The 12,133-nt window shown below is 46.0% G+C and overlaps 1 long non-coding RNA gene across 1 annotated transcript in view; it reads left to right on the top strand.

Annotated features, from left to right (window-relative positions):
• Nucleotides 1-11,557, top strand: part of LOC122557497 (uncharacterized) — a 32,493-nt gene extending 20,936 nt beyond the window's left edge. Inside the window, exons 3-4 of the long non-coding RNA XR_015758581.1 lie at nucleotides 8,506-8,634; nucleotides 9,439-11,557. This is a non-coding gene — a long non-coding RNA (uncharacterized LOC122557497). The remainder of the gene's footprint in view (nucleotides 1-8,505; nucleotides 8,635-9,438) is intronic.
• Nucleotides 11,558-12,133: the final 576 nt, after the last annotated feature.

The following is a 12,133-nucleotide window of genomic DNA, read 5'->3' as shown; positions in this document are numbered from 1 at the left end:
AATGCCCATTTTAGAGACAACATCTCGTCGAGGGGAGAAAGACAACAACAGTACAGTGGTCAGCTGCGAGTCTTCTCTCGACCGGAGTACATGTCAAGAAATTTTTATACATCTTGTGATACAATAGGTCAGTGATGAGATTATTGTCTTTGTAACATGGTTTATTTCTGGCAATCATTGCAGAATCATTGATAGTTTCAATACAGTCTTTGGCAGTTCCATCACAGCCTTTGTTAATTTCCACATGGTCATTGTCAGTTTTAGTGCAGGTATTATCAGTTTCAATATCCATTGCTGTAGTAATGGGCACTAATTGCTCTTTCTGAGAAGGACGATTACTGCAGCCCTAGCTATTAGCATTTCCTATTGAACCTGTATCAAGCTGTTAGCATTTCTACAAGAGGTGTTGGCTGGACCCAGACACTTTGGCAGGCAGTGTTTGTTACTGATGTGTGTTCTCTCCCCCAGCCACCTTAAACTAATCAACTAGGTTGTGAGTGCATTGTACTGGCATTCTGGTGGCCCCAGGCAGTGTGTGTATCTGCCCTGCTGTTTCTCTCCATATTGTGATCCGGTGGCCATCTTGTGTGTCAAGTTGGCCAACTGATGGCTTAGCAGCCATCTTGTGTGTCCATGTGCCTAGTGTCACCCTGCCCTCTGCCATCTCCCTCTTCACTGGTCAGCATGGACAAGTTGGGTGGAAGGATCTATTTCCATGCTGTACATCTCCATGACTCTATGACAGATGGGCAGATGGGGCAGGGTTACCTTGAGAGTAAGAAATAAAATTTAGATGATAGCAAGAAATGATATAGAGTTGGAAGATGTAGAATCTGTGTGTGTACAGTTAAGGAACGATTAGGGAAAAAACGCTGATGGAAATCATGCACAGGCCGATAAAATGTGGAGCTGGAAGAAACACAGGAGGTCGAGCTGCATCAGAGGAGCAGGGGGAGGTTTCAGGTCGGAACCTTTGATCAGTACTGCCTCCAAGCAGTAGTCAGGTTGTGAGGATGTAGGTAGTAAAGGCATTATAAAAAAGGCTCTATTACAATAACCATGGAGCTTTTCAATATTCAGGCCTGGGAAAATCATGTTGGTACCACAATCCAAGAAAAGGAATTTGTGGAATGTCTGCAAGATGATTTTTTTTTTGGAGCAAGTTGTGATATAGTCCATTAGGGAACAGGCAATTCTGGATTTGGTGATGTGTCATGAGCTGATGAGACCCCTAGGGGTTAGTGACCATTGCATAATAGAATTTATCCTGCATTCTGAGAGGGAGAGGCTGGAATCAGATGAAGTGATATTACAATTCAGCAAAGGGAACTGCAAAAGACCTCAGGGAGGAGCTGGTCAGAGTTAGTTGGAAGGGGAGCCTAGCAGGGAAGATAGTGGAGCAAGAATGGCAGGAAGTTTTGGGGGAAATTCAGGAGGCAGAGCTAAAATTTATCGCGAGGATGAAAGGTAGTAAGGGGAGGATGAGAGAACCATGGCTGACATGAGACATCAGGGTCAACATAAAAGCAAAAGAAAACGCACACAATGTGATAAAGATTACCGTGAAGTCAGACGATTGGGAAGTCTTTAAAAGCCAGCAGAGGATAACTAAAAAGTGATGGAGAGGGGTGGGGCAGAATTAAATATAAGGGCAAGCTAGCTAGTAAAATAAAAGAAGATTGCAAGAGTTTTTTTTAGATGCATAAAAAGTAAGGGAGAAGCAAGAATAGACCACTGGAAAATAAAGGTGGAAAATTAGTAACAGGGAGCAAAGAAATGGCAGAGTAACTGAATAGGTACTTTGCATCAGTCTTCACAATTGAAGACATCAATAGCATAACAGAACTCCAAGAGAGCCAGGGGATGGTTGAGTGTAGTGACCATTACTAGGGAGAAGTTGCTGGAGAAACTGAAAGGCCTGAAGGTGGTTAGGTCACACAGACCAGATGGACTGCATCTGAGTTCTGAAGGTTATAGCTGAGGAGATTGTAGTGGTGATATTTCAGGAATCAGGAGAGTCAGAGAAGGTCACCAAACACTGGAAAATAGCTAATGCAACATCATTGTTTAAAAAGGGAGGGAGGCAGGAGACTTTTTTTGATTTCAAAAACATACTTTATTCATAATATAATTTGATGGTCTGTACAGTTGGTTATGCCATACATACGTAAATATTTACATACAGAGATCAGAATTTATCATTTGTATACACAGGTCTGTATATTTATCAATCATATGTCCATATATTTAGCTGAGGCGTCAGCAGAGCCCAAATGACTGCGTGAGCCCCCTGTTCTTCTTTAGGCAGGCAGATGTTACACGGTGGTCTTTCCCCACCGCGCCTTGGCTGCAGCTGCCCCAAGCTTCAGCGCGTCCCTCAACACGTAGTCCTGGACCTTGGAATGTGCCAGTTTGCAACACTCAGTCGGGGTCAACTCCTTGAGCTGGAAGATCAACAGGTTTCGGACCGCCCAGAGAGCATCCTTCACCGAGTTGATGATCCTCCAGGCACAGTTGATGTTCGTCTCAGTGTGTGTCCCGGGGAACAGACCGTAGAGCACGGAGTCCCGCGTCACAGCGCTGCTCGGGATGAACCTCAACAAACACCACTGCATTCCTCTCCAGACTTCCTCTGCATAGGCACATTCCAGGAGGAGGTGTGTGACGGTCTCGTGCCCCACGCAGCCGCTTCGAGGGCAGCGTGCGGTGCGGCTGAGAGTCCGGGCGTGCATAATGGTTCTCACAGGCAGAACCCTTCTCACCACCAGCCAAGCCATGTCTTGGTGCTTGTTGGAAAGTTCTGGCGATGAGGCATTCTGCCAAATGGCTTTGACAGTCTGCTCAGGGAACCGCTCGATAGGATCCGCCCTCTCCTTTTCCCGAAGGGTCTCAAGGACACTGCGTGCTGACCACTTCCTGATGGACTTGTGGTCAAAGGTGTTTTTCTTCATAAATTTCTCCACGAAGGACAGGTGGTACAGAACGGTTCAACTATTCGGAGCGTTCTGCAGCAGCGAGGCCAGGCCCATCCTTTGCAACATTGGAGACAGGTAGAACCTCAGTACGTAGTGACACTTGGTGTTTGCATACCGGGGATCCACGCACAGCTTGATGCAGCCACACACAAAGGTGGCCATCAGGGTGAGGGTGGCATTGGGTGTATTTTTGCCCGCCTTGCCCAGATCTTTGTACAGCGAGTCCCTTTGGAACCGGTCCATCTTTGACCTCCATATAAATTGGAAAATGGCCCGGGTGACTGCAGCAGCACAGGTTCTGGGAATAGGCCAGGCCTGTGCCACGTATAACAGCAATGACAGTGCCTCACACCTGATGACCAGGTTTTTACCCATGATGGAGAGCGACCGTAGCTTCCATCTGCCCAGTTTCTGCCTCACTTTGCTGATACGCTCCTCCCAAGATTTGGCGCATGCCCAAACCAAATACCCAGCACCTTCAGGTGGTCAGTCCTGACGGTGAAGAGGATCGAGGATTGGTCGACCCAGTTCCCAAAGAGCATGTCCTCGGACCTGCCTTGGTTGACCTTGGCCCCCGAGGCCCGTTCGAACTGGTCACATATGCACATGAGTCTGCCCATGGTCAGCAGATCCGAGCAGAAAACGGCAACGTCATCCATGTACAGGGAGGCCTAAACCTGCAGGCCCCCGCTGCCAGGAATAGTCACCCCTCTCAGGCTCGCATCCTTCCTGATGGACTCAGCAAATGGCTCTATGCAGCACACAAACAAGGCAGGAGAGAGAGGGCTGCCCTGCCTGACTCCAGATCTGACTGGGAAGCTATCTGATTCCCACCCATTCATTGAGACTGCACTGACAATGTTGGTGTAGAGCAGTCTGATCCAATTGCAGATTCCCTCCCCAAAGCCCATTTTGGAGAGAACATCTCTCATATACCTGTGTGATATCCTGTCAAAGGCTTTCTCCTGGTCCAGGCTGATCAGGCAGGTGTCCAACCCTCTGTCCTGCACGTAGGCGATCGTATCCCTGAGGAGTGCGAGACTCTCAGCGATCTTCCTGCCCGGTACAGCACAGGTTTGATCAGGGTGGATCACCAACCCCAGAGCAGACCTGACCCGGTTGGCGATTACCTTTGATAGAATTTTGTAATCCGCATTCAACAGTGAGATTGGTCTCCAAGTTTTGAGTTCCTCCCTCTCCCCCTTCCGCTTGTAGATGAGGGTGATGATGCCTTTCCTCATGGATTCACTCATGGTACCTGCCCGAAGCATACTGACATACACCTCCAGCAGGTCCTGGCCAATCAAGTCCCACAGAGCGGAATAGAGCTCGACCGGTAAGCCGTCGCTTCCGGAAGTTTTATTCTTTTCAAAGGAATCGAGGGCCTTGGTCCAGCCTCTCGCGTGTTCTGTCATCTAAGACCTCGGTGAAAGAGGACAGGAATGACTGGGAGGCCGCGCTGTCGGTCGGCTTCGCATCATATAGACTGGCATAGAAGGATTTACTGATCCTCATGACGTCAGCCTGAGATGACGTTATTGAGCCATCTCCTTCCTTCAGGCTGCTGAGCACGGAGCTCTCTTTGTGCACCTTCTGGAAGAAGAAACGTGAGCACGTCTCGTCCTGCTCCACCGAGTGGACCCTGGACCGGAAGATTATCTTGGAGGCCTCCGGGGCAAAGAGCGAGGCTTGGTGGCCCTTCACTTCCTTGAGGTCCTCCGTGACAACGACCCCCATCGTCTACAGCAGGAGCTGGTTCTGCATACTTTCCTGGAGCTGGGACAGTTTTCCCCGCATCTCTCTCGCCTCCTGAACACCTTTGAGGATGAAGAACCTCTTGATGTTCCCTTTTACTGTTTCCCACCAGTCCGCTGGGGACACAAAGAGGGGCTTCACGGTTCTCCAACCTGTGTAGTCCCTCTTGAGCTCCTCAATGTTTCCCGGGGTCAACAGCTTTGTGTTCAGCTTCCACGTTCCCTTACCAGCCTGCTGCTCGTCCTGTAGGTGACAGTCGGCCAGCAGGAGGCAGTGGCTTGACGTCGGTGGATCTGACCGAGAGCGTTCGGGACACAAACAGGTAATCTATCCTTGAGCGGATAGACCCGTCTGCCCGTGACCAGGTGTATCTACGCTGCGCTCCGTCTGCAGAGTGCTGAAGACATCGTGCAGCTTGGCATCTTTTACCGTGTCCACCAGGGCTCTGGACGTGGTGTCCAGTTTACTGTCCCCTCCACCGGATCGTCCATCTGCATCAATGATATAGTTGAAGTCTCCGGCCAGAATGACCGGCCTGGACGTAGCCAGCAACAGTGGAAGCTACTGCAGGACGGCCAACCGTTCACTATGACCCACTGGGGCGTACACATTAATCAGTCTCAGGGGAGCATTCCTGTACATGACATCAGTGATCATCTCCTTAACCTCGGAGATGGTGAAGTTGCCTCCTCGCAACAGGATACCCCAGGCCGGAGGCGTGGCTATTGTTCCCCCCCCGACCAAAATGATGGCCCTTGGGCACAACCATCTCCTGTAGCTGCTGAGGTGTGGTATCCCACACTCCTGCAGAAACAGGACGTCGGCTTTAACGTTGGCCAGGAAGGCCATCGTAGAAACACATCGCGTAGCCAATTTGAGGCTACGCACATTGATGCTGGCAACTCTTATCCCCATTTTAACAGTTATGAGGTTACAAGTGTCCATTTGCTGCTGGTCTTGCCCCTCTGGGGTAGCTGTGTGCATCCCCGTGGTGACGGCAAACTGCTGGACCCTCCCAGGGCTGAGGTAGCTGTCCGGCTCCACGATGGGGCCACGATGGGGTCTTCGGGTCGGGCCCAGGGTCCGCACAGTCCAGTTCTCCATCTGACAGCGGGGCTGTCACAGGACCGCTGCTCCCAGTTACCTGGAGCTGTGGGCCGGTGGGTACCTCTTGGTTCTCACCAGGTGGGGGGAGGCCTTTACCCATCCCCTCAGAGGGATCGTCTTTTCCTGCTTGGGCGGTGCTGCCCTCCTTTTGCCCCGCGGCGCTCTGTCTCTTCCTCTGGTGACGACCCTCCTTGTGCCCGTCCTCACCGTCGGAAGAGCTGCCTGTATCCTCGTCGTGAAGGTGTCACTCCCCCCTTCGCTGGGTGGCTTTGGGAGGTTTCCTCTTCCTGCTTTTGACAGTAATCCAATCCTCTACCTCCTTTGATCCCTCATCTTCCATTTCCTCCGTCTGTCTTGAAGGAGCTTGGATCGGCTGCTGCATCTCCCCGCTGTCTGCCGTCTGCTCCGCTACAGCCCGCCCTTCCTTCTGGGTGCCTCCAGACACCGTTGGAGGATCGTTTGGTTGTGCTGACCTGCTCTTGGTGGATCTTTATGCTGGCTTCGGCCTAATGCCAATTCAGGTACCAGCCAACCTCAGAGCTATGGCCTCAGCAGCCGCTCGCAGCCCTGGCCAGGGCATTCGCAACACAGCCAGGGTGACTGTGAAGAAGGTGGAGGAGCACACACCAGTCGATCAGACGGTATTCATGAAGAAGATTTTGCTGGAGTGCTGCAGGTTTGAAGCAGCGGACGTGCCAGGGGAGATACCATGATCACCAAGGTGGTTCTCCCAGGACGAGACGACGGGATAGTGGATGATTACCTCTGAGACAGATTTAGCTGGAGTACTGCGGGTTCTCGGCCTTTTGGCTAAGATCAAGAGTCTGTTCTTATCAGGACAGGGGTCGAGTTGAAGAAGAGTTTATGCCCGAAACGTCGATTCTCCTGCTCCTTTGATGCTGCCTGACCTGCTGCGCTTTTCCAGCAACACATTTTTCAGAATAGAGGTATAAACTATTTTCTAAATGGGGAAAGGCTTCAGAGATCTGAAACGCAAAGAAACTTGGGAATCCTGGTTCAGGATTCTCCTAAGATTAACATGCAATTTTATTTGCCAGCTAGGAAGGCAAATGCAATGTTAGCATTCATTTCAAGAGGACTAGAATACAAGGGCATAGATGTACTGTTTTAGAATCCCTACAGTGTGGAAACAGGCCATTTGGCCCAACACTTCCACAGCAATCCTCCAAAGAGTATCCCATCCAGACTCATTCCCCTACCCTATTATTTTACATTTCACCCTAACTAATGCATCTAACCTACACATCCCTGAACACGATGAACAATTTAGCGTGGCCAATTCGCCTAACTTGCACATCTTTCGAAAGTGGGAGGAAACCGAGTACCCGGAGGAAACCCATGCAGACTCAGGGAGAATATGCATACTACACACAGACATTCAGCCAAGTGTGGAGTCAAACTCATGGCACTGGCACTGTGTGGCAGCAGTGCTAACCACTGAGCTGCTGAGTCATCCAATTTAAAAAAATCTTTGGGTTGCATAAAACTTTGATCAGACTGTATTTGAAATATTGTGAGCAGTTTTGTGTCCAAATATCTAAGAAAAGATATACTGGCATTGGAAGGAGGACGTTTACAAGAATGAACTCAAAGATGAAGGGCTTTTTATATGAGAAGTGGTTGAGGACTCTGGGTCAGTACTCGATGGAGTTTATAAGGATGACGGGGTAACTGATTGAAACTTAAAGAATACTGAGAGGTCTAGAAGATGTTTCCACCAGTAGAAGAGCCTAGGACCAATGGACACAACTCAGAGTGAAGGGATGATCCTTTAGAAGTGAGATGAAGAGAAATTTCTTCAGCCAGAGTGTGGTGAATCTATGAAATGCATTGCCACAGAAGGCTGTGGAGGCCAAGTCATTGAGCGTATTTAAGACAAGCATCGATAGGTCCTGGAATAGCAAGTGAATCCGGGGTTACAGGGAGCAGGTGGGAGAGTGGGATTTAGGAACATATTTGGCATGATTGAATGTTGGATCAGACACCATGGCGTGAAGGGTCCTACATTTTATGCTCCATATTCACTGTTCTAGTTTCAGTATGGCACAAATTGTTATTGGGTCATTGTATTCATTCATACAACAGTTAATGTTGCATTTAGACAAGAGGTCTCGTAACTATCCATTACAACTTCATCGAAAGGTTCACAAAAATCCCACAAGTAACAGTGTACGCAGTCTCTCTCTGGAGTTTTTGCAGATTTTCACCACTAAATCTGTAGTGAAAGATCAGGGGAAGCCGAAATTCTGACAGGAGTTTTGATTATCGGGGACATTCCAGTTTGGACTTACCCCACCTTCCTCTGACAGGATGCATGTGTACTTTCCAGCAGAAGTCACTAGATGGCAATAAGGAGAATACAAAAAACTAATTTGATTTTCCTCACCCTGACTATGAAGATGGGATGGCCAAATGAACAATTTAGCACAAATTAAAGATCAAACATGTACTCTCTAAGACATTTGAACAGTGTACCAGAGAGACGCTTTAATAATTTCTGTGCAACTCCTATTCCTATTCCATGAAAACTCAGGAAAATACTAAATTTTTTAAAATTATCATTCTCAACTTCCCTTTCCCTCTCTCTCTCTCTCTCTCCCCCCCCTCCTCTCTCCCCCCTCCTCTCTCTATATCTGTTTTCACACAGGATGGATTTCATCTACCCCATACCTCAGACCTGGGGGTGAGGTGGTATGTGTGAAATGGCAGCAGGAACGCCAATGACGGCCACATGCCTTGAAGTGAGAGAGACAAGTTAATTCAGGGATGAAGTTTGGTAAGAGAATCATGGAAATGGCCCTATATGGGTTCAAGGTGTGGTTGAAGTGAGATCAGGTACCATGACTTACAAAGTTTGGATAGGTGATACACTCCTGAATAAGCATGTGGATCACCTGAAAGCTGTTACCTTGCAAACAGTGCAGGAGCAAAACATACCTGGCCCCTCAGAACAGCCAGAGGGCCTGTTGGAAATCATAGGTTCTCCCCCTCCATCTAGTGAAACCTCAGAATCCGAGATGGACTCAGCCTCAATACCATTACCACCCTATCTTTCAGAATGTCATTACGACCTTTTTCCCAATAAATCACCTGTTTCTTCAGTCTAGTATTCTGTCCTCAGCTCAATTTCAGTGTTGGTTATGACATTTATAAAGAAATACTCCTGAGTCTCTACTCTAAAACTGATTCTTTACAGTTTTCAGACTGAGCTGTCCTGTCTGACTACTTAGGTGTACACAAAGTAATATTTTGGAGCTAACCTTACCAGTCAAATGGGTGCCTTATATTCACTCTATGAAGTTCTAATCTTAGAAATCTCAAATTTCAATTGTCAGTTTTTAAAGTAAAGGTACATTGCTAAAAATAACAACATAAGGAGGATCTTTTCCAAGCTTGGTAATAAACAGTGTGTGCGTAATGTATTTATTTTGTTTTCCTTTCAATGACATTATGTCTGAATTTTCTGTTTCTACACTTTACACCAAGGTTACTGAATTAATATTGGTGAAAGATTTTCTGAGCTTCTGTAATATTAATCATTAAATCACGATTCCATCTTTGTCCCCTTTTCTTATAACAGATACCCGTGTACACAGCTGGCACCTAAATGGATATGATAGACTGGAACCGTCTTTCAGAGACGCTGTGAAAATGTGCCAACAGAACCATTTGACAACTGTTTATCTTGCAGTTGGACGATCTGCATCTGTTCGGTGTCTGAAAAGTGCTTTCAAAGTGTTATTACATGGGCGAGGTGGGTTTTGAATGAGGCATTTTGAGTGGATGGTGTTGGTGGGAGGAGGTCAGGTCAGCAACTTAAATTCTACGTTTAAATTTTCACTTATGCTTTTGTTCTATTATGATATTGCACCACACATTTAGCTGATAAAGTCAGAGAGCTCTCGACTGGCTGGAATGCTTTAATTCAATTATTCCACTGGTCACATCTAGCTCCTTTACTTGTTTCACTATGCCTGAATAAACATCAGACCTGTAACCCTGGTAAGAGTTCATTTTAGTCAAGGTCACTTACAATGGCAGGGAATGGAGGGTTGCCGCCTGTGGAGTACGACGAGTCGTTTATTGATTTTACCTCTGAAACTGAAGTTACAAGAGAAGATACTGTAATTAAAACTACAAACTCCATTTTTTATGATTCCAACAATAATACAACTTCAAACTAACAATAAATGTCCTGCATTCAGTTAAAACATGAATAAGATTGTGCAAAGTACCTGATAATGTCGAGCGTACAAAAGCAAAAGTGATTGTGTTTTTAACCTTTAATTTGGCATGTGGCAACCTAGAAAATTTAATGAAAGCTGAACAATTGCATCAAAAAAGATGATATTACTACCCAAAAAACAAAATATGTCTCAAAGAAGCGCTGAATATAGGTCTCCCACCAAGTTACATTTAAAAAAACTTAGATGAGTACATGAATAGGAAGGTTTGGAGGGAAATGGGCCAGGAGCAGGCAGGTGGGACTCGGTTAATTTGGGATTATGTTTGGCATGGACTGGTAGGACAATAGGGTCTGTTTCCATGCTGTATGATTCTATAAAGGGTATGAATGAATATGGGTTTCTGAGAACTTAACCAAGGGTGTACCTAATATTCTATCACTTTTAATGCAAGAACATTAAACACACAAACTTGCACTAGATTTAGAAATTACTTCAGGATAATAAGCGCTGAAATTTAATATTATCTTATCAGTTCTGGTGGCAAATGGTGGAATAGTTACAGGTATTTACAAAATGAAAGCAATTGTGAGGAAACTTGTGCTCTACAAAGTCCAATTTTCTTTCATTGCAGATCTCCTGTAATACATTGTTAATTGATGAAGTTAAAAATCACACAACACCAGGTTATAGTCCAACAGGTTTAATTGGAAGCACACTAGCTTTCGGAGCGACGCTCCTTCATCAGGTGATTGTGGAGGGCTCAATCGTAACACAGAATTTATAGCAAAAATTTGCAGTGTGATGTAACTGAAATTATACATTGAAAAATTGATTGTCTGTTAAGCCTTTCATCTGTTAGAATACAGTGATAGTTTCACTTCTTTCATGTGTAAATCACAAAACCCTTTATTTTATAGTTGCATCCTCGGGTTAGCTGTTAACAATGGTGATAGCTAGACAATATGTTGAAGGTGTTAGCCCCCTGTGTTCTCTGTCTATGACCTGATGTTTAGATTGATTCTAATCTAAAAAGTGAGATAATAGAGTTTTACATAAATTCATGCAGTTTTTTAGCTCAGAGTTCTACATGAATGTATGCAGTTTTTGAGCAAAGTGCAATGTAACTCTGCAAGTACAAATTCACCACACAAAATATATGTGTGCATGTGGGTCTTTGTCTGTCTGTATGTGTGTGTCTGTCTGGAGTGGGGGTTGTGAGTGTGAGAAAGTGTATGTGTGTGTGTCTATAAGGGTGCGTGTGGGTGTCTGTGTGCGCGTCTGTGTGTACCTGTGTCCGTGTGTATGTGAGAGTGTGTGATGAAGTTTACAATGTTCACTTACAACAGTATCAAACGGTTAATAAACAATTGCAAAACAAAACTGGTTCACTATTGCCTCTCACCTTTGTACCTATGGCAGCCTGAAGTTAGGTGCTCAGGTTATTTGAGAAAGAAATACGTTAACTTTTAAATAATTAACTTTTATTTGTAAGTAACTTCAAGGGTGATTCAATATCATTGAAAGAAAAGCTTAGAACGGAGGATTGATTAGATGTTGTTTGTAAACATTAGCCTCTCTTTCCTTTGCATGACAATCAGCCAGCTGCATGGCTATTGATGCCAACATGAGAGAAACCCTGCATTCACAAAATGACATACATTATGCTTCGAACACAGTTGTGCAGCATTTCTGTGCTGAGAAGTATGGTGCTAACTTTCAAAATATTTGCATTGAGATGTCAAGACAGTGTTGAATGTTAGACTGTGCAGGTTTACGGAATGCCTGTGTTAATCACAAACAACTAAACATGTTCAGCTGTCTGGCCAGATGTTGTTCCCAGAAAGCCTGCTGGCCACATTTGGAAGCATGGTCTCTCTCTTCTTCTATGGAACTACATCAGTAACATCATTAATGCCATTACATTGAACCTTGCTATCTTGTCTCATTTTTTTTGTGTGTTCTCTTGCAACCAATCTTAATTCAGGGGGAGCAGTGCAGCTTCCCTTTAAGAGGGACAGGCTACCTTTAAGAGTGGGCGGTTAGCCACAACATATGCTAACCTGCACACAACTAGGCCCTCAGCCAGTT

The sequence above is a fragment of the Chiloscyllium plagiosum genome, unplaced genomic scaffold (assembly GCF_037043375.1).
Source record: "Chiloscyllium plagiosum isolate Xiang-an unplaced genomic scaffold, Cpla_swu_hap1 HiC_scaffold_11, whole genome shotgun sequence".
Lineage (NCBI taxonomy): Eukaryota > Metazoa > Chordata > Chondrichthyes > Orectolobiformes > Hemiscylliidae > Chiloscyllium > Chiloscyllium plagiosum.
This window is presented reverse-complemented; position numbering and strand designations above follow the sequence as displayed.